Source organism: Pygocentrus nattereri, chromosome 2 (genome assembly GCF_015220715.1).
Source record: "Pygocentrus nattereri isolate fPygNat1 chromosome 2, fPygNat1.pri, whole genome shotgun sequence".
NCBI lineage: Eukaryota > Metazoa > Chordata > Actinopteri > Characiformes > Serrasalmidae > Pygocentrus > Pygocentrus nattereri.
Genome location: NC_051212.1, coordinates 3,169,000 through 3,192,465, shown reverse-complemented (window position 1 = coordinate 3,192,465; position 23,466 = coordinate 3,169,000). Strand labels below are relative to the sequence as shown.

At 41.2% G+C, this 23,466-nt stretch overlaps 1 pseudogene; it reads right to left on the bottom strand.

The window, feature by feature from the left end:
* The window catches only part of LOC108416317, a 23,293-nt pseudogene extending 1,767 nt beyond the window's left edge, over positions 1–21,526 (bottom strand).
* Positions 21,527–23,466: the final 1,940 nt, after the last annotated feature.

Sequence of the window (23,466 nt, the reverse complement as noted above, 5' to 3'; positions counted from 1 at the left end):
AGTTTTACCAAATCTTCCAGCTGTGTGTGTAAATATAAGCAGGTCAGAAACCCTGAACTCCAGTAAACAGCCTAAATGAGTCTTTACTGTATAAGAATGTGTTCATGGTTACAGTGTTAATAAACTCTGTGTCCAATAAAGAAGAACATTATTTCACCTCAGCACATTTTTATTACACAACAAATAAAAAAATAAAATAATAAACACAAAGTAAACGGACAGTTCCGGTCCTAGACTCTGATTGGCCGAGCCGTGTTCGACGCCGCTGTAAAACACTCGATATACTCCCACCGATAAGCCCCTCACAGCAGCTGAGCTCTGTATCACTGCACCACGGCACCAACGATTCTTGTGCTCCTAATGGATTAATCTCTGACTGTAATGCTGCTCGCATGGAGCACCGAGTGCTTTGACGAAGTAAGAACCCGGTTCTGTTTAAACTGAAGGGCTGACGGCTTATTTTCTTATCTAGAACTAACGGGCTAAAAGATAGCAAGCCTGCTAAACAACTCCATCATTAACATCACAGGCTTGAATTAAAGCACTTAGTGTGATTTACTGTAAAACTGCAATATAAAAGACTAAAGAATGACTTACACTCTTCAAATATCCGTGTTTCAGTCAGAAGTCGTGTTAAACTGAGGCTGAATCCCAAACGGCTCCGTACTCCCTAAATAGTGTTCTAGGGAAGTTTTGAAATTCTAGCTTCTGCAGCCAAACAAACAGTGACTGTGTGTTGAGTGTAGATGTGACTGAATACTGAATGACTGTTTCGTAGCTATATTACGCACTGCTGGAGTTCAGGATCTAGTGTTTAAACTCCTGATACGTAGGGAGCTGGGAGCCGTTTGAGATTCAGCCCCAGTGTGAGAAGAGGCCCCGCTGGATTGGTGCTAAATAAGACTCACTAACTGGTAATTTGGGGAACAAAAAGTACTTATAAAGTTAAAGTTTCTGCATAAACACTGCAGAATTATCATATGTTCATTACTATTCAACAAAAAGGTTAGAAAGTTCATGGAGTGACCGCAATAAACAGCCATGGGTGACTGGACATTCTCCTCATTCAGTGGTCCACGGTTGCTTGGCAACAATACCATAATCTAAAGGAACATTTCTTTAGAGAAAACTAGTTTTTGTCAATTATTATTAATAATGTCAGTACTGTGTTTGTTCCTACTGTCAATTAAACAGTCATTATTATTTTTTAGGCAATAAAATGATCTGTTAACAACAACAAAACAACAAGATTATGACTACTAGTACTAATAATAATCATATTGTTTTTCTTCATTACAGAATGACAGAAATTCACCACCTCACCACAGACAAACATATATACAGTAAAACATTACAGTCGATTATGTGTATAATATGTATAAATACATTCAGTAATGTGTACAATATGTATATTTAGAGTCAGTAAAATATATCATGTGTATAATAACAGTTAGTCTGTGAACAGAGGCAGTAAGTCAGGAACTCACTGTAGTTTCTCCAGTGCGTAGTGTGGATCCTCCAGTAGATCAGAGAGCAGCTTCACTCCAGACTCTCCCGGGTGATTATAGCTCAGATCCAGTTCTCTCAGGTGGGAGGGGTTTGATATCAGAGCTGAAGCCAGAGAAGAACAAGCGTCATCTGTCATCATACAACCAGACAATCTGCAGAAATGAAGGGAAAAAGAGGAACAATTTACATACAGCTGCGGTGTTGGCTGTGGGCTGTGCGGCTGCGGTGTTGGCTGTGTGCTGCGCGGCTGCTGTGTGTTTGGCTCAGGTTTAACGTGTGATAGACTGTATGTGTAAATAGTGTCTCTGTTCATTGTGACCGTGACAGAAGGAGGTAAGCACCGTTTTCTTTGTATATCTTTTCCTCCTGTTTATTGTTTAAGTTAGGGAGTCCGGTTAGTTGCCTGTCTCTTTGATTTTGGTTAGTTAGAGTTGTGGGTGGAGTTAGAGTGGGTGGGGTTTGTTAGTTTGGCCTGGCTGACCCCTGGAGAGATGCTTTGTTTGTTTGTAAATAATTGTAAATACACATTGAACTGAGCGCCACCTTGTGTGGTTTCTCATACACCCCACTGTACTACCATTTTCAGGCCTTATAGCCTGAGGCAGGAACGGAACAACAAACAATGCAAAATCTCCATTAATTACAGCAGCTGACCAACATTAAAACCTTGTGACCGGATGAGTTAAAGGGGTTTTGGTCCTGACTGTATGGTCACTCAGTACCGTCTGTAAACAGGACATTACTTTCCTGATTTTCTGTTGTAGATTATTACAGATGTGTGTTTATAACAGTAAAAGGCAGCTTGAGGAGTGTAAAGAGACATTAGATTATAGGAGACAGACATCAGTGCAGAGAGAAGACAGTCATTTAAGTGTTGAGTGTGTTTCTGGGTTACAGTCTACGGGTTCATCAACTGGAGATGAGGAGAAAAACTGAGCCTCTGTTCTGTATCTATTCATATCGGCCTGCTGTTGTTTGAATGGTCTTAAAATTGTCTTAATCTGTCTTAATTGCTTTTGATGAATAAAAACATTAATATTGAAATGAAGTCGTCCTTGTTTTACTTGTTTTGAGCCCACCACACAAACATTGAGACACTTCTGATTTTGGTCTGGTCTGACTGTAAACGTACCAGCTGTCCATGCTGATAACAAGCTTGTTTCCCTAACAAGGACACTGGACATTCTGTAAGAACACCACAAATGACTGGACACCACAGAACGCTCTGGTTCTGCCAGTAAAACACTTTTCTTTCAGAGTTACTACAGATCTACTAGTAGCCACTGCAAACCTGCACAGTTAAAAAGACGGTTCTTCAAGGGTTTCTTTAGTGAAGGTAATGGTTCTGTTTAGAACCATGGGTTCTATGCAGAGCTATTTTATGCTTCAATGGTGTTGTGTGATAAAACTGTTCTTCAGATTGATGGAGAACATGCTGTACATGGTTCTATATAGCACCAAAATGGTTCTTCTATTGATACAAATCCAGCGTGTAAATATATATCAGATCTTTGGTGCTACATAGAACGACTTTCAATAAGGTTCTATACAAGTTAGACAATATACACCGGTCATAACATCCTGACCACCTCCTTGTTTCTACGCTCATTGTCCACTTTATCAGCTCCACTTACTGTATAGCTGCACTTTGTAGTTCTACAGTTACAGACTGTAGTCCATCTGTTTCTCTGATACTCTGTTACCCTGTTCTTCAGTGGTCAGGACCCCCATGGACCCTCACAGAGCAGGTACTATTGGGTTGTGTGTCGTTCTCTGTATTAGATCATGTTGTTGACGTAATGTAACTCCCCCAAATCTGTCCTTCCTCTAATTTCAGCCACTTGATACTGTCAGGATCTAAAGTGTGAGCTCCTGCCTTAGAAGGGCAGTAAAACTTTATTCTTTTAAAAGTCACGTCTGAAAACAATGTTTAATTATCACTCCCAATGTTGTGATTCTGCATGTACTAAACTGCAGGAACACTCAGCGCTGTTTCCATATCACAGGGATTATTTGTCTCAGTGTAAAAATCTTACTGGGTAGTTTTCTTTGAGCTGAGGTGAATTTAGCTGCCATGGTAACCAGTGTTACATACACACAGTAAGGCTGCCTCCACAGGACAGACTTAATCTCACTGTAAACAAATCACACTGTCTACAGCAGAAAGATGAGTTAAACCCAGTTTGAATGGTGGTGCTGATACTGGGGGGCTCCCACTATTCTAGCAGTATTGGAGTCAAAGTAAACACAAATGTCCCAGTGTAAAAAACGTCTTCTGTGAAAGTCAAACGAGTCAGTGCTGCCTCCCCAAATTCAGATGAGGCGGTGTTCCCATTCCAAGCTTTAATGGTCTGGTCTGATGTTTCCTCAGGATTCCTTCACTGAAAGTTTATACTCATGTTTGTAAGTGACCGATATCTTGTCATTGGTGTGAAATTCCTCTGACCTGAAAGGATCTGCATTCACACAGATTGCAAAAGGCCATATATTGGATACGTGACCATCAGGAACTGAATATGAAAGTGGATCAAACCTGATTTGAAAAGATCAGATTTTAAAGTTCACATAATTCTTCATCAAATCTCCATCAGATTTCCTCAAATTCAACCCTTTAATATTTGAAAGGAGACATGGAGAAGAGATGGTTGATGTGGAGCGAGAGGAAATGTGGAGAGATGTTTCCCCAGTAAGATATTACTGTGTGTGTGTGTGTGTGTGTGTGTGTGTGTGTGTGTGTGTGAGAGAGAGAGAGAGAGAGACAAACAGCAAAAAGCACCAGCAAATGGTGATTAACTTCACAAAATAATGTAATAAACTGTAATTAATTAATGTGTTTAATTATTTTGTTACCTCAGTATTTCCACTTTACTGTGTGAACTCTTCAATCCCACTGAGAGCAGCTTCACTCCAGAGTCCTGGAGGTCATTGCTACTGAGGTCCAGCTCTTTCAGAGAGGAGTTTGATTGCAGAACAGAGCTGAGAATTTCACAAGCTTCACCGCCAATATTACAGGAAGCTAATCTGCAAAGAATAATAAAGACAGTACAATTAATACAGTTTATTAATTACAACTGAGTTTTTTGTGCAAATGAATAGTTTCTTAAATAAAATGTATAATTATTGAACATGGTTATGACAAAGTGCCCTGTTTTCCTATCACACTTTCATGCTGCCAATCATTGATCTCCCACTGAGGTCCAGATATAGTTCCACTACGTATGTGTGATTCACCACGTAACATCACTGATGTCCATCATTAAGAGTGGGAAGGTAAAAACGGACTAAACAGACCAGGATCATCATTACGTCTCTGTCAGAAACACATTCATCATCTCCCTGTTTATCACAACCAGAATCACTTTGTATTGCCAAGTCTGTTCCACATACAAGGAACATGTTAGGAAGGTAAACACCTAAACAGACCAGAGAAGCACAGACTATTAATAAATATTCACTAGAAAATCAGACATTAAACAAAGGAGCAAATATAATAAAAACAGAACAAGTGAAATGAGGAAGATATAAAAGAGCCGTGTGAAAGGAGCCCAATGAGAATAAAACGGGAACATTAATTTTCAGAATCTGAGAAAAACTACAATAACTATTATGTACAGTGTTCTACATAAAATATAAAGATCTGTAAAAATGAACATTTGTACAGTTGTAGGAATAAACATTGCGGTGCAGAGGAGTTACTGTAATACAGTAAGGAGGCTTTTTAGGTTCAGTTTAAATCTAAAGTTCAAGGCTCTGGGGGGAAAGCTGTTAGCATGTTTAGCTGTACAGGCTCTGATGGCCCTGAATCTTCTACCAGAGGGACGTGGCTGGAAGAGGAGATGTACAGAGTTGAGGGAGGTCCTGCTGGCTTGCTTCAGCACTGTGCTGTTGTAGAGAAGACTGAGACTGAGAAGAATGGGGAGAGCACACTAACATCTATTCCAGTGATATTCCAGTCCTGAAGGTCTGGGTGTCTGATATGTTTTTCCTAGCTGCACCTGCCATCTCCTGTTATTCAGGAAATCCATGATCACCACTAGAAGTGATTCTGCACTACGGTATTAAAAGCTGAGCTGAAGACCACAAACAGAGCTCTAGCCCAGGTCCCAGGACTGTCAGCCTGTTTTAGCATGAAATGCAGGGCCCAGTTGAGCATCATCAAGAGGCCTGTTTGTAAAGAGTCTGTGTGGGACGCGCCCGCCCCCCCGGCCCCGACAATGACGGCCGGAAGAGCCGGCAGAAAGGCGGGGCCCGAGCATGCAGCCGCGACGCACCATTGTAATGCCCTGTTAGCATCTTGTTAATGGTACTTTAATCCTACACACACACACACAGACACACACACACACACACAGACACACGTTTCTATTAGACGTTCATGCAGCCCATTATTGACTTTGTATGATACATATTAACACTGGATCCTTCAGATATACAGGGAGAGTCAAAAGTCCCAGGACACCGTTTTATCTTACTTTATGTTTTAAGCTGTCACAAGCCTCCACGATGCGGTGCTGAAGGTGGTGTTTGTTGTGGATTTTCTCAGCATTTGTTTGAGATGACCCCGGAGATAAAAGTCAATAATAAAATTAAAAATAAAATAATATAAAACCTGTCCTGGGACTTTTGACTCACCCTGTATAGTAACTAGATTAGCATGTTAAGAGAGTGGAACTACAACAGCTCTAATAAAATGAAAATCAAACTTAGTGAACAGTCCTTTTAGGCCATTTCATATACTTTCAGCCTGATTAGAGGGAGACAGATCCTGAAATCCCAAAACCACAGGAAATAAACCAAGAACTCGTGAATAGAAACATAGTTTGTATGTTAGTCTAGTTCCATGTACTGGTCAGTACCAGCTCCATCACATTATATAAGAACAGTGCGTCTGAATAACTAAGGGGATTTAAGGAGTAAAAAGTCACGTTTGTGCTGTTGATTTATTCACAAATATCTGTAATTATCACATATTTAATCTTGAAATACTGAAAGATGTGAGGATTCAGAAAAAGAAGACTTTGTAGCAAAGCTAGGAATGTTCAAATATGAAAGAATGACATCATAGTAATTACCCAACATCATCACAGCTCATAATGTTTTGATATTTATAAAAAAGCTGCACGTTTTAAGGTAAAATGCCATTTTTAAATGAGCAGGTCCATCACAGTGTTGGTGGTTATACAGGTACAATAAGAATGAATTCACAGAAAGTTCACCTGAGTGTCTCCAGTTTGCAGTGTGAGGTCTTCAGTCCAGCAGAGAGCAGCTCCACTCCTGAACCCTGCAGGTCATTGAAACTGAGGTCCAGATCTTTGAGAGGGCAGTTTGCTGATTGCAGAGCAGAACAGATGGTTTTAAAGAAGTCCCTGCTGAGTTTACAGCCAGTAAGCCTGTAAAAGAACATAGAAAATATTACTGTAAAAACAGGAGGAGCCAAACTGCAGTGAGTTATTTGTTCTGCGTTTTGTGTTAAAACAACAAACTTAAATAAAAGCTTGTTGATTAACTGTAAAACATGTCTGTGGCAATGTCTGCCCAGTCTTCCTCGCATGCTTTCACATCAGCAATAACTGATGTTATGTTCATGTTTCATTATTTTATCATGATGTTCATTTAACATTCATCATGGTTTATGACGTCTTGATGATATTTTTAAAAATCACCCTGAAAACTGTAAAGCTACTCTAATTTAAAATAAAGCATCAAACCCACCAAAATATGACCTACACCAGGATAAAATAAAGCACAGAATCAACACATCATTTCTTTATCTTTTACTTCTTTTAAATCACGTGATTGTGAACATGCACCAGCAGCACATATCATTATATAACGGTGCTTAACCCTCGGGGGTCGAGTGATGCACTGGGGCATCAAATTAGATGTTTCTCAGGGTTTCTATTAACATCTCTGTAATAATGTAGCGCACAAATACGGTTCAAACAGTTCCTGAGTTTGTAAAGTCGCCCTTTCCATTCCGTCTTATTGCACGATCGTTCACGACTCACATCCGGAGTCATGAGGCTATGATGTCAAGCTGAGACATCTGCCTCTCACCATGTCCAAATGTTTCATACACTGGAGAAAATATTGACTGTTCTGGCTTTAAACATGGCAGGCGCTCGTGTGGAGCAACATTCTAGTAATCCATCCCAACATAAGGAGGTTTTGAGCTTGAATCCCAGTAATACCACAGCTGTCCATATATGAAGCCTAAAAGGAGAATATGCCAGATGGTGCTGTGTGAAAGAATGAGCACCAGCTGGTGGGAAAACTGAATAAAAACACAACTTTGAGTTTGTTCATCTAACTGAGATGCAGACCTAGAAACAGTAGCTGAGAGTATTTTACCCTCACCTCAGAAGTCTGAGCTCATCAAGTTGAGTGAACTCGAGAAAAGCCATGAAATCAGTTTTAAGTTAAGCAGACTTCTCATTTTTTACAGTGTAGACACTCAGAAAATCACTAAGGACTGACCCATCACACTGGACACCTTTCATTTCTTGCTCAGTGACGTGAATTGGTAAAATTTTAATGAAGATGTTTTTTACTAAAAGAGGTTTAACTCTAGTTCCCTCTGGACAGAAGACATTAAATAACCTCTCAAAGGACACAGCTGTGTGCTTTCCCAGACCTCCTCACTCTGCCTTATCTACCACAGCACAGGGCAGTGAAAAGCCAATCAATCAATCAATCAATCTCGTCACTGAAGCTTTCCTGTTAATTTATTTGTTCGTGTGTGTGACCTCACAAAAACGTCAAAGGGTAATAATGTCTAGTCAAAGTCCCACATAGCCTTTATTTAGGGAAGTCTGTCTTCTTCTCTTCTCTACGTTATGATTTTGAAAAATGTTAAATACACCGGTCAGAACATTCTGACCAACTCCTTGTTTCTACACTCACTGTCCATCTTATCAGCTCCACTTACTGTATAGCTGCACTCTGTAGTTCTACAGTTACAGACTGTAGTCCATCTGTTTCTCCGATACTCTGCTACCATGTTCTTCAGTGGTCAGGACCCCCATGGACCCTCACAGACCAGGTACTATTTGGGTGGTGGGTCATTCTCAGCACTGCAGTAACACTGACGTGGTGGTGGTGTGTTAGTGTGTGTTGCGCTAGTTTGAGTGGATCAGACACAGCAGTGCTGCTGGAGTTTTAAACAGCTCAGTGTCGCTGCTGGACTGAGAATAGTCCACTAAAGTATCAAGCCAACAGCGTCCTGTGGGCGGCGTTCTGTGGGCAGTGTCCTGTAGGCAGTGTCCTGTAGGCAGCGTCCTGTGACCACTGATGAAGGACTAGAGGAAGACCAGCACAAACAGTGCAGCAGCAGATGAGCTGTCGTCTCTGACTTTACATCTACAAGGTGGACCGAAATGGTAGGAGTGTCTAATAGAGTGGACAGTGAGTGGACAGTGTTTAAAAACTCCAGCAGCACTGCTGTGTCTGATCCACTCGCACCAACACCACATCAGTGTTACGGCAGTGCTGCGATTGACTCACCACCCAAATAGTACCTGCTCTGTGAGGGTCCATGGGGGTCCTGACCACTGAAGAACAGGGTTAAGGGGGCTAACGGTATCAGAGAAACAGATGGACTACAGTCTGTAAGGGAGCTTTTCACGCCGTTTCAGTGTCTGAAGTGGACTCAGACCGCTGAGTCATGGTTTCTTTTGCATGTGTGAACACGGCAAACGAACTCTGACCCCTCTAAACAGTCGTTTTGTGGTTTGATTAATTTGTGCATTGTGAAAACAAAACAGCCCCAGTCCGCTTTAGCTTTGCTTTATGGTGAAGACCTCGAGGGTCACCGTCCACACAGCCGGTCTTCAGCACTTCAGCAGGTAAAACAGACCATCAAGTGTCATTTAGAAGGTTCTACTGAGGATAACGTCTGTCTGTGATCTGAGACCCACAGCAGCGCTGACTAATTAACGCGATAAGATGCGAGAGCTGGCGTGATTTTACCGAGTTAAAGGCTCAAACTGGTACACAACGCAGTTTTCAGCTGCTTTCACTCTGAATGCTGAATGAATGAAACTTCACCAGTTTCTCCAAGTGAAGCTCAGTGAGGAGCACTGCAGGGCCATTTCTCCAATTTTGCGTGATGCGCTTCAGCCAATCATTTCAGCGCGGCCAATAGGAGAGCAGCAGGTGGGTCTGGTGGTTCTTCTCGTCACTTGAAAGGTCAGATTTATCAGAGAACGCCGCCCACTTGGTAGGCACTGTGCACCGTGACTGCTGTGAAAGGGGTCAGAGTTCTAATGGAGTTGTGGTCTGAACAAGAAGTGGCCTGAGATCCTCTTCATAGTTCACTTACAGTGTGAACACAAAATAAACTGAGGCCATTCGCAGTTGGTTCCCTTCCAGGTTCACTTTAACAGAACTCGATTCGGTTCTTTAAAAAAGAACTACATGTGAAATCACTTTAACTGTAGAACTACAAAGTGACCCTATATATTAAGTGGAGCTGATAAAATGGTCAATGAGTGTAGAAACGTGGAGGTGGTCATTGTTATGCCTGATTGGTGTATTTGGTCCATAGTAACTCTGTATTTAATCAGTGTTAGAAATGTCTGAATGTCAGTCATATAGAGCCTTGAATTACGTTCCCTGGTTAGAAATCTTATTAATAGTTCATCACTACTGTATGAAGCAGGACTGCCTTAGTCTCGAGTATTTAGCAGACTAGTACAGCTTTGAAACTGCATTCGTTTATCATATTATTCTGATTCGGGCTGATTTAACTCAAATACTGAAAATTCAATGACACTAAACTCTCTCTGGTAAGATCTGAGTAGAAATATCTGGAGTCTGATTCCACTAATCAGCACGTTTGATAGCCAGGAATGTGATGCGTTAGCTCTGTACCCAATCTCCACCCAGGGGACGAAGCTTGGACCCAGTCCAACAGAGACTCACCGGGTTTAAGTCAGTCAAGTCTAGAACAGAGTGAAGTTGTTGAAAAGTTAACTCTACTGTAACAAAGAAAAGAACCAGCCCACAGTCGAATAGTTTGACTTTAATTTTTGTTTCATAAAGTTTCTGTGTGTTTAAGTGTTTGATTTGCTTGTTTTGAGTTAAATGTAAATCTGCTCAACACCTTCTTGAGGATCTAGAAACCTCACTGTTTTGTTTTGACCAGCGGAAGGTTTTCATGTCCAAACTCCAGCCTTAAAAGCTTGGGGAAAGTGTAGCAGGGTTGACCGCAGAACCCAGAGTCTTGGAGTAATCTGCCTGAGTGACGTGGCGTGAGTGAAACCGGTGTCCCTTCGGAACCAGCTAACTGTCCTGCTGTCTCCAGCTGAGGACGTGTGTCTTGGCGGTGATGTGAAGCTCCGTACTGTGTTTGACTGCCCAGCCTTGCGCTTGCAGAAGCTCAGCAAGAAGCTGCCTGCTGAGCCCAAACAACCAGACCCACAACCCGCATAAGCAGAACAGCACCTACCTGTCACCCGCTGGTTAAAGTCAGGTGTCCCCTCTTTCTTAGAAATGAGATCAAACCAAGTTGTGTTTGTGATTCAGGAGTCAAACAGGTTAAATTACTATTATTACTATTTAAACTGCTCATGAGTTTCATAAGTAAACACTGTTTATCCTCAACTAAAATAACACTGATTTGTGGTCCTCATGGTGTCTGCAGTGTTATATTAGCACTAAGCTAACAGAGCTATTTATTCTTCAGGTCCCCACACTGGGTTTAATAACACGCAGGTCCAGCCTTTAGCATTTAGTTTCTCTGATGCATAAACACTCTAAAGTAATGATGAAACCACTTTTATACATTAATATTGTTATAATCATTTACCAGCATTCAGACTCTGTGATCTCTCCCACATCCACCAAGGAGGCCAGTGAGAACCATAAAACCCCAGACCTTACTTTACCACCTCTGCTGTTACTACTTGTGCGCTCCTGTTCAGGAGCTGGTAAGATTATTGAACACACTGACGAGAAAACATAATAATATCTACCTGGGCTTCCGGTTATGGCGTGGTGCTAGTTAGATCGCAAATATTCTGGAAAAATCAGCACTAAAGACTACTAGCCACGTTAATTCTGAATTAGAAATCGAAAGAGCTTACACTACAGAAAAAATGCCTACAACAAAACCACTCAGAACGGTGCAGAAAACAACGAAAACAGAAACCTATGTGGAGCAGCAATCTACGGACGTAACAGCTCAGGTGGAGGCTAGCAACAGCCGAGACCAGCTAGCATCGAGCAAGATACTACAAGCCATCCAAAAGATGAAAGACGACTTCACATCTAGATTTGACAAGTTATTCACCGCTATTCAGAATGTCCAACAGGAGCTGCATGCCCATGAAACCCGCATGAGCGAGGCAGAGAGCTGCGTGAGTACCAATGAGGTCAATATAGAGTCCCTGCAGAAGCAAACTGAGAAAATGGAGGCTACCATAAAGGCACTCACTCTGAAGGTTGACGATTTGGAAAACCGAAGCTGTAGGTCCAATCTACGCCTGGTGGGGCTCGCGGAGAGGGCTGAGGGAGGCGACATGTGTGCTTTCCTGGAGAAATGGATCTCTCAAACTCTCGGCTCGGAAGTTTTTCCCAAGCCCTTAACAATCAAAAGGGCGCACAGAATCGGAAGAACAGATGAAGGTATAACTGATTCTGCACAGAGGAATACATGTCCAAGAGTAGTCATCATGAAATTCCTCAACTACAGTGACAAAGTTAGGACCATGAAGGCAGCGAGGGACAAGGGGACCATTCTGTTTGAGGGCAGGCGAGTGATGTTCTTCCCTGACATCGAAGCAGAGCTCCACAGGCAGCGAAAATGCTTCGACAGGGTGAAAAAGGAGCTGCGATCTCAACATTCCCGACCTCCGATATGGCATTGTCCACAAAGCCACCTTTTGCGTGACATACAAGAGAAAGCGTAGCTCATTTAACTGCCCAGTGGAAGCGAGGAAATTTGTTCAGGGTCTGGGAAGGAGCCAGGAACAACGCGGGACGGGACATGACTGTGATGAGGCTAATGTTGATTGATAAGTAGGCAATGATCATTTGACCTACCAGCTGGTAGTTAAACTCTTGTAGTCTACGTGAGGTATAGGTTAACAGGGTTAGCAGCAGTCTGCTTCAATGGCTAAATGTTACAAATGATTCACCAGTCAGTTGAAATTGACTTTGTTGTCATTGTTCTGTGGTGACTCAAGAAACAAACACTGGTTTAGTAAGATGTTCAGAATACTCTTACCTTTAGTTTAAAAAGAAGAAATCTGCTTAATGCTTTACAGTTTCAACTTCTTCCAAATAGTGTTTATACAACTCTATGTGGGCGACGGGGGATAGGTTAGGTCTGTTGCATGCACTATGTTGCTCCCCACGAAAGTTCAGCGTGTGGATTGGCTTTGCCCCATAGCCAGGTCGAAATGCAAGGGATGGGAAACCCACTCGGATATGGAAAGAGTAGGAATATTTGGTTACAGAAGTGTTTTTGTTTGTGTTAACAAGTTTGTTTTTGAGTGTATGATTCATTCAATTTACAGCAGTCAGAATGAGCATTCAAAATACTAGTCAATTACAGTCCAGCACAATGGCTTCACAAGCTGAGATTCAGTTCACTTCATGGAATGTAAGAGGTTTAAACAACCTTGTTAAACTGAAACAAGTTATGAGCAGGCTAAAGCAATTAAAATCTACAATTGTCTTCCTCCAAGAAACGCACTTAACACCCGACAATATAGATACAGTAAGAAGAAGGTGGTCTTTTTTGCATCATTTTCCTCTCATGCAAGAGGTGTAATTACCTTGATACATAAATCAGTCCCTTTTCAAGTAACCAATACAATCAGCAACTGCTCAGGGAGATATATCATTATCCAAGGAAAACTCTTGTCTGTTCCGTTAAATCTAGTAAATGTATATGGCACAAATGATGATAACCCAATATTCTTTAGAAACCTCTTTCTCTTACTAGCCTCAATGCCGGGTTATTTTGTAATAGGAGGAGATTTCAACTGTGCCTTCTCCCCAGATATTGATAGGTGAACAGGCTCAGACATATCTCATCAACAAACACGGCTAGAGCTGCATCAGTGCCTCAAAAAATGTTAACAGATATTTGGTGATATAATAACCCTAATACTAGAATGTTCTCATGTTTTTCAAGTACGCATCAGACATTCTCTTGCATTAACTACATTTTAGTGTCAACCCATCTTCAGCCCCAGATTAAAAAGAGTTGGTATGATATAGTTATTTCTGATCATGCTCCAGTTACTTTTACATATGCGCCACCTAACTTTCGTAGACTGCTGACTACGAAAATGGGCTGACTGCTTCTCCATTTAGATTACACAGCGGCACGAGACAAGGTTGTCCCTTGTCAGCTCTTTTATTTACTGTTGCCATAGAGCCTTTGGCAATAGCCATTCGAACACATACTAGTATCAGACGTATAGAGAATGGTGAGGTAGAGCATCGTATATCATTATATCCAGATGACATTGTTTTACTTCTCTCCAATTTAAGGCAAACTATGCCTGCACTTCTTGAATTAATTGGCTCCTGTGGTATTATCTCTGGGTGCAAGATAAACAACAGTAAATCAGTTATAATGTATCTGCTGGAAAAGAACAGAACTCGGCCGCCTCTGTTAACGCCATTTAGTGCTGCTGAGGAAGGATTCACTTATCTTGGAATTAAAATAAACCTTGATATGAGTAAACTTATCACAACAAATTATAACCCAGTTGTCGAATCAACATTAAATTCAATCTCCAGATGGACCAAGCTCCCCATATCCATGATCAGAAAAATTAATATAATTAAGATGTCTGTCTTACCTAAATGTTTATATCTTTTTCAGGCAATTCCACTTCAACCACCACCCTCTCTATTTAATCTTCTCAAAAAAACAATCACACACTTCATATGGAATGGTAAACGTCCTAGGTTGAGATATTCTCTACTTTACCTGTGAATGAACTCAAGTTATGCGGTGGAAAACATATTTCATCAAGGGTAAAATGAGTGAATTCCGAGACATATGGGAGATGTTCCTGAATTTTCTTAAAAAGGGGGAGATGGCTGACTGATGATGGACAATTCAACAAGATGTAGTTTGGTATAATGTAAAGCCTGAAGTGGAACACAACAGGAAGGGGAAGGGAGAAAAAAAAACTGGACATGACTGCAATGTAACAGGTTGGCAAAGTGATCTGTGAACATCACCTACACTTTTTTTTTTTGGGGTATGTGTATTTGTTCATGTCTTTCTCTGTTTGGATATTTACTGTTGCTAAGTTGTAATCGGTCTTTATAGCCATTGCTACAATCTCTTACATCATCTTGAAAAGCAAATAAAGGTATTGATTAAAAAAAATAATAATATCCACCTATTTTGGCTTTAAATAATCTGCAAACATTTGACAGCTCTTTAATCTCAGATATTTCAAACTAAACATGTTTACAAGCTCAATAAGGGAATGCACATAAACTGTGGTGAACAAGCTGCTTGGTCAGCTCTGCTGTCAGAGGGTTTTTTTGCACTCTGTGCACATGACGCCACTGACGCTGGTGCACTGGCTTATAATCACAATGTGACATCATTTGTTGATTTTATGAGGAGCGTTTTTTCTTCTGCAGTCTTTTCTACTTGTTTGAAAAAATGCCTCATTACCCTTAAGAAACAGTTAAGAGTCCTAAAGGGCCTCAAACGCACTTACTAAACCGTTTAATCTGAAGTGTTTCAGCAGGTAAACCACCAAACTCTGCTGGAAACTGACCCTCCAGGATGGGACTTTTTCACCCCTGGGCTACAGTCTGCCAGTGACTCCAACAAGGTTAAGCTACAAAGGAGGTTTCTGGTAAAGTGGAAGATAAATGTACCTGCTGAAAGACTCCAAAACCTGAACATCAAATAACTAAAAAGATTTTTAACCTTTTAGTGGACATGTTATCATAACAAACCACCAACATTCAAATATTCATCTGAATGTAACAGACATTATATTTATGCAGATGCAACACTTACTGGGCTTTTCTGCAGGCGGTCACAGCTGGGATCAGTCTCCTATAACCCTCCGTAGACCCTGTAGGAGTCTCTGATTAGACTCCAGTGAGATTCCCAGCAAGAAACGGAGGAAAAGGTCCAGGTGTCCATTCTGACTCTCTAAGGCTTTATTCACTGCTCCTTCCAGCAGATTATCCAGCAGATCATTCTTAGATCGCTCTCTGAATCGTGGTATAAAAAACCTCTTTAGTCCTTTCTCAGACTGTAACTTATTCTCAGACATCACTTTATTAATTGAATAAAAACACTGCAGGGGCTCCATGATTTTGCACTCATTGCAGTGAATCACATAAACAGCAGCCAGGAACTCCTGAAAGCTCAGATGAACAAAGCTGTAGACCTTCCTCTGGAAAAGCACACATTCCTTCCTAAAGATCTCAGTGAAAATCCCAGAATATACTGAGGCGTCAGTGACATCAATGCCGTTCTCCCTCAGATCCTCTTCATAGAACATCACATTGCCCTTCATCAGCTGATTGAAAGCCAGTTCAGCCAGTTTCAGAATCATGATTGTTGGACTTCAGCAGCTTCTTTGGGTTTCTGCTCTTTTTCTCCTCATACTTCTCGTTCTTCATGCTGGTCTGAGTGAGCAGGAAGTGTGAGTACATTTCAGTGAGAGTTTTAGGGATTTCTGTATGACGCTGCTTCATGATTCTCTGAAGAACAGTGGCTGAGATCCAGCAGAAGACTGGAATGTGACACATGATGTGGAGGCTCCTCGCTGTCTTAATGTGGGAGATGATTCTCTTGGCTTGCTCTTCATCACTGATCCTCTTCCTGAAGTACTCCTCCTTCTGTGGGTCACTGAATCCCTGAATTTCTGTCACACGGTTGACGTATTTAGGAGGGATCTGATTGGCTGCTGCTGGTCTGGAGGTGATCCAGATCAGAGCAGAGGGTAGCAGCTCTCCTTTGATGAGCTTTGTCATCAACACACCAACTGATGATGTCATGGTGATGTCAGATACTTTCTCACACTGTTCAAAGTAGAGTGGTATTCTACTTTCATCCAGACCATCAAATATAAACACAGCTTTGACCTGATCGTAAACCTCTGGGTTCAGATCTTTGAGCTCAGGATGGAAACCACACAGAAGTCCACGAAGACTGTATTGATCATCTTTAATCATGTTCAGCTCCCGGAACGGAAGCACAATCATGACATCTACATCCTGATTGGCTTTTCCTTCAGCCCAGTCCAGAATGAACTTCTGCACTGAGACAGTTTTTCCAATTCCAGCGATTCCTTTAGTCAGAACTGCTTTGATCTTTCGCTGTTTTGGTACATCATCCTCTTTTCTTCTGTTTTGCCTCATAGGTTTAGCTGTTGTAGCTCTAATGTTTCCTTTTTCTGTTACTTCTTTAAAGATGTCTAAGCAGTCGATTGGAATGTCTTGTAGGTGTTTCCTGGTTGTTTTCTCCATCTGTAGAACCTCATGTTCCTCATTCACTCCTTCACTCTCTCCCTCTATGATGTAGAGCTGTGTGTAAATCCTGTTCAGGAGGGTTTTATTCTCTTCTGTTCTGATTCCCTCAAATAAGCTCTCGTACTTGTTCTTCATGCTGGTTTTGTGTGTCTTTAAGACTCTGCTCAGGACATCGTTCACTGGTTGATAAGAATCCAGATGAAGGTCTTCAGTTTCCTCCACCAGAGAGTTTATCTGCAGTGCTGTTTCTGTGGAGTTCAGCCTGAGAGGATCAAACACAGAAATACAAACATCAACATAAATAATCATAATAAACTGTTAACAATGTAACAGATTAAGCTGCTCGTCACAAATGTGTTTTCCATGAACTTAATATAGGAGCTCCTTCTGTAGGTTTGCCTACAGATTTATTTATTAAGACTTTTATTATGTCTTACAAAATAAAACCATGAGCCAGATTTAACATCATGTTAAGAGCAGAAACGTCACAATAACACATTCTGTCATTCAGGACTGAGGATTAACCGCATGTTTACTGTTTACATGATCTGTGGTGCTGTTGCCTTCTTCCTTCAGAACATCGGCCCAAAAACATACCAGAAACACTTTATTTGGATGGTCCACTGTAGATGGTCAACATGTCTTTCAGTAACATTCAGCTAAATATCTATTAAATGAAACTGAACTTCAAGTTCAGTATAAAAGATTTAATTAAATCTTTTCCTAACCCTAAACCTAAACCTCAGGGCTAAACCTACACCGACTCCTAATGTTAACCATAACCAGCCTGTTATTGATCAACTGTACATCAACAGGAGGTTTGTTAGTGATTTAGGTGTCTGTAGAGCATCTATAGAGGACCATCCAAATAAAGGGTGACCAACACACCACTTAAACCACTCAGATGTTCAGGTAAGACGCTGATGCGAATGATCTTTGCTTTAATGTTCTCAAACATGTTTGGTCACTCAGTTTATTAATAACTAATAATCTAAAAGTTCGATCTGTCTGGATTATTCGCTGAAGACGAAGGTGATTTACTTGATGAGGATTTCTGAGCTCATTAATATTGAATTCAGTATCTAGTATTTTACAACAGCTTTGAATGTGACGTAGCTAAAAAAGAGGAAAGATACAAACGCTGATCTCCATCATGGTGAATTTATGATTTAGATTAATTACCAAGCTGCACATTTTGCGTGGTGTAGCCTGGTTACAGCTGAATTTAATGACTCTGGTCCAGGGTGTCTGAAAGGCTGAAGGTCAACTGACCATGAATGGGTTCAGGTAATTCTGGGTAGCCTGAATTATTTACCCTCCAAAATATCAGATCATATTCTGTGTTCAGACACAGATTTAAGTCCAAGGGAACATAGTGGATTTAATATTAATGAACATTAAGAAGAGTTTATATGATAATAAAACTGAATGTTACATTAAACATTTAGCAAAGTTTTAATTAGGGCTGAAGGATGTGCCCAAAAATGTAATCACAAGAAAATTCATATAGTTGATATCGATAATCCCCAAGATAAATGTCAAATCATTATTTCTTATAAGTTTAAAAGCTTATTGTTGCTCCTGAGTTAAAGTTGAAGAAGTCCGACAGTCAAGTTTGGTTTTAAACTATTCTTTATGGTCATTCTTTTCACTCTTTACTAACGCTCATATCGTTCCTGCATTGAGAGCTGCTGTAAATAACGAAAAACGATCAATAGTAAAATCAATACTCAAGTAAAAGTAATGATACTTGCAGAAAATAATTAAGTAAAACTACTTTTCTCAAAAACACTTGAGTAGAAATACAAAAGAAGCAGGTCTAGAATCTACTGAAGTACTGAGCACTGCAGTGGAACTTCATCCAGCATTTATCAGCACAGGAACTGAAGACTGTGCAGCTCTGTTCTTCTGTTTCGAGATTCTTTTGGTTTAAAATACAGAAGCTCCAAAGTCAGAGATGAAACGAAATCACAGAGCAGGACAAATATTACCACCATCAAAACAAACTGAAACTAAACATAGAGGAATCAGTATTGGCAGTGACCCTCAGGGTGAAGATTTTCCTAATTCCCCTTTGCGGCTAGCCCTGCCCTACTCCCACCAGAGGTCAGGACCCAGGTTAGGTAGGGAAAGAAGGTATCCATGACAATGGCTGCAATGGCTGCCGCTGTGTCTGTGTTTTGTTTAAGAACATGCCAGAGCAGACCTGAGACAGGGACGAAGGAACAGGACATGAGACGGGTTCCTGATTGGTGGGCGAAGAACTGACATCAAAGCCTATCTAGGTTCCCTGACTGTGCCCTGCAAGCTGTTTGGACACATCAGTGTTTGCTCCCTCTGTTCTGGAAGAGAAGACGGCTGCAACAAGCAGAAACAGAGGTGGACGAAGTACACAAATCATGTACTTGAGTTAAAGTAGAGAGACCCAAGGTAAAAAATTACTCCAGTAAAAGTGGAAGTCCTTACTCTAAACCTCAACTTGAGTAAAAGTATAAAAGTACTTGGCTTCAAATGTACTTAAGTATAAAGTAAAAGCACTAAAATATTAATTATGACTCAATTACATTTACAGCATTTAGCAGACGCTCTTATCCAGAGCGACTTACAAGAAGACTAAAAGATGACTCTGATGTCCTGTTATCATTTTTATAACCAGACTGGCTTCATGAACTCATTTCAGGTGAAAGTCCTCCAGCGTCTCTCTTGGTAAACCAGTCTTTTAATAGAACGTCATTAATTAGTGACGCTGACGTCTATTAAAATGATCAGAAGCACAAAACACTGAAGGTAAACAGTTTCCATCAGGGAGAACCGAGTGGCTCTGAAATCACTTTTTACACACAAGCAAAGTTTCAGTTTCAGATTTATTTACAACTTAGTTCCAAGTTTAAGTTGAATAAAAACTGGCTTTAAACTCAGGATCACAAATAAGTTTTCCTTTACTATGTTGATCTGTAGGCCTCTGTTCATAAACATAAACCAGCCCAAACTCATTTACTATAAAATTAAATGGTGTTTGTAAAAATTCAGAAAAAAGCCGCGTCAGTCTCGACTGCATATGTGGACATATTTCTATATTGGGCTCTATTTACACAAAGTTAGGTTAGTTCATCATTTATGTTGAACAGACTCTCCCAAAGTTTACGCTGCTGCGCTGACGTTGAACCGCGAGCTGCACTGGGTCGGTATGACCAACAGGTCAAAACCAGCTCTAAACAAAGTGACCGCTGGGCCCTGATTGGTGCTCTGGCTTTGCGCTTCTTTCGTTTTGACTTGTTACGTTTTTATACACACAGAAACCGAAAGGAACGACAGATTTCTCAAAATGTAGGAGCAAAAAGTCGGATATTAGACTCTGAAACGTAGTGGAGTGAAAGTAGAAAGTCGCCCAAAATGGAAATACTTAAGTAAAGATACACGAAAAAACTATTAAGTACAGTAACTAGTTACATTTACTTAGGTACTGTCCACCACTGCCACTGAAACGTACTTAACACCTGGTGGAGAAGCCTTTGTTGCCATGGCAGCTTCAGAACATTACCTGTAGAGAGAATCTCTCACAGAGTTCAGCTGGGATTTTGCCCTTTCTACAAACCTTAAAGATACCAGGAGACCCACTGGTGAATCTGGATCTTCAGCTCCTTTCACAGAATGTCTGTTGGGTCTGGTGCGAAGACTCACAACAGGAAATGTTATACACTATGACATCATTACTCATCAGTGTAGCACTGAAAGACGCTCATTACTCACTTTTGGTCAGAGGACACAGGTTCACTGCAGAGACAAGGAGGGTGTAACGTATACACATGGCTTGGTCCACTCTCTCCTCCTAAGAATTTAAGAGGAGGCTCCATGGACCAGTCACTCTTCATAGACACACAGCTGGGTTCTCTTTCTTCTGCTCTGAATTTAAGAGGAGGCTCCATGGACCAGTCACTCTTCATAGACACACAGCTGGGTTCTCTTTCTTCTGCTCTGAATTTAAGAGGAGGCTCCATGGACCAGTCACTCTTCATAGACACACAGCTGGGTTCTCTTGTTCCTCCTCTGAAATGAAAAGGCTGCTCCATGGACAGGTCACTCTTCATAGCCACACAGCTGGGTTCTCTTTCTTCTGCTCTGAATTTAAGAGGAGGATCCATGGACCGGTCACTCTTCATAGACACACTGCTGGGTTGTCTCTCATTGCTGAATGTAGGAGGTTCCATCGTGGATCTTCTGAGCAGGGTGTTTGTGTCAGCCTGAAATCAGAACAGATGTGTTTACCCTGTCAGCTCATGTATTATCATATGATATGATCTGAAAGACAATTTCAATTCACAACAGGCCCACAATAAGGCTGCACAGTTTAAACCGTGTTTAAAAGGCTATTAATGAGGTCAAACCCCTTAAACCTCATTAATAACTACCAGCAGTACAGTCAGTTCAGTGTGTCCTGCCCTGCTGGGCGTGTGAACGAGCTCAGTATCATTTACTAACTGTCGTTAAGGCCTGGACGACGCTCGTCAGCCGTGTTCCTGAGGTAGCTTCACTCTCACAGACGTGGGCTTATTAATAGTTCCTAGAATTCATATGTAACACCCAAAGGATTCTTCTGTAGTTATGATGTCAAGCTTGTCCCAGTGGAAGAACCAGCTTGTATAAGAGTGCAGAGAGTCTCTCTTCCTGTAGAGCCTCATTCCAACCTCAACCCGCCACACCTGCTCCAGCTAATGACCTCCTCCAGAAGCCCCTGATTGGCTGGATCAGAGGAGTCAGTGTGAGGTCAGAGCTGGGCAGTGTGTCAGATGCAGGTTGAACTGGACTCTGCAGGACAGTAAATCTCCAGGAGGAGGTTTGGTGACAGCAGGTAGCTCTGCGGTCTTTATGCTCCCTCTTCTGGTGAAATAGCGCTACTGCACATGAACGCGCCTTTACAGCCTGTGTTTTTAATCGACGCTCCGCTTAAATAATCCCGTTTAAGAAACCCGGATTAAACAACGCGCTCTACATTCAGACAATCTGCGAGTTCAGGAACATCAACATGTGAAATATATTGATGGACCTGGAGTTTGTGTGAGTGAAAGCGCGAGTGGAGCTGAAGGTAAAGCAGCGCTGGTCGCTGCTCCTTCAGTAAATCCAGCTTTACAGCGTTTCTCTACAGTTAAACCTGTTTAACTCAAACCTTTCAGGCCTTTCATCTCGGGAAGAACCGCGGCTCCGCCTTTCACCGCCACACAGTTTGGAGCTCGGAGGAGGAGTTTAGTCCGGTTCTGAGTTCGGATTAAAACGGGTTTAAACCGCGAGGAAACACAAGCAGCCGGTCCTGCTTTGATCTCCAGCCGATCTTCCTCATTTCTCGGATTAATAATCTCACCGTGTTGAATCCACAGCGCTGATGTGTGAAATCCTCTCTCGGGCTCAGACGCCGACCTGCTGCTGTTCCTCTACCTGTCCAGGTGAGCTGCTTTCGGTTTGGTCTTCTCTGAGGAGGTGGAGCTCAGATCACCGAGGTCCACTCAACTTTCCTTTACAGATGATTCCTGAAACTGAGGAGGAGCTGCTCAGTTCCCAGAGGCCCCTGCGGGAATCCGCATGGTCCCCATAGTTTCTACCAAAAGGATGATTTTAATTCTCTCTCTCTCATATTTATATTATATATACATATAAGGCTTTTCTAACGATTTTAAACATTGATTCGCGATTAATCTCAGAATTTCGTGCACTGAAAAAAATGGACCAAATGATTTGTCGACTTTCCAAAAACATTTCTTGTGATTTTCACATAAACAATGTGTTTCTTGCTGAAAAGTCATTTCATTGCTTAGAACATATTTATTTCAAACTGAGATCAAATCTATTAGACCTCATCAAGTAGAACCCATGGGTTCCGTATCTGGAACATTGACGTGATTTAATGAAGGGATTGAAGATCAAATCTGGCGAGACAAAGGCGTTCGGAGAGGATTTGGGCGGGAAAGTCTGGCAGCTGATCTTGCTGAGTAGGACTGGGAGTTTTTAAACAGGTGAGCGTAATTCCTGTTAAAGTTTGATCTGATTGAAGTGTTGTGGTCTTAATCATGTCAGCTGTGGACTGCACACTGTAAAAAATGGGAACAGCGCTTACTTGAAAAATTACGGCAACAAAGTTACGCGTAATATAATTGAGTAGATTTTAATTACTTAAACTTTGATTCAAACTTATTGAATAAGAACTAAATTTAAGCAAAAAAATAAGAACATGCTAATAAAAGCAACAGTTTAAAATGTGGTGGATTTAGTAAGAGTGTGAGACTTACCATCACATTCAAGACCATCTAATATTCACGAAGAAATCAAACAGTGAGAAAATATAATCCAACCAGAAACATGCAGCTGAATCAAACAAATAATCTGACTGTTAAAACCTGAACCAGTCATTCATTCATTCAAACCATGAAGTACAATTATTTATCTGCCGATTTGATGGACTTCAAGTATTTTTACTTAATAAATACTTAGATT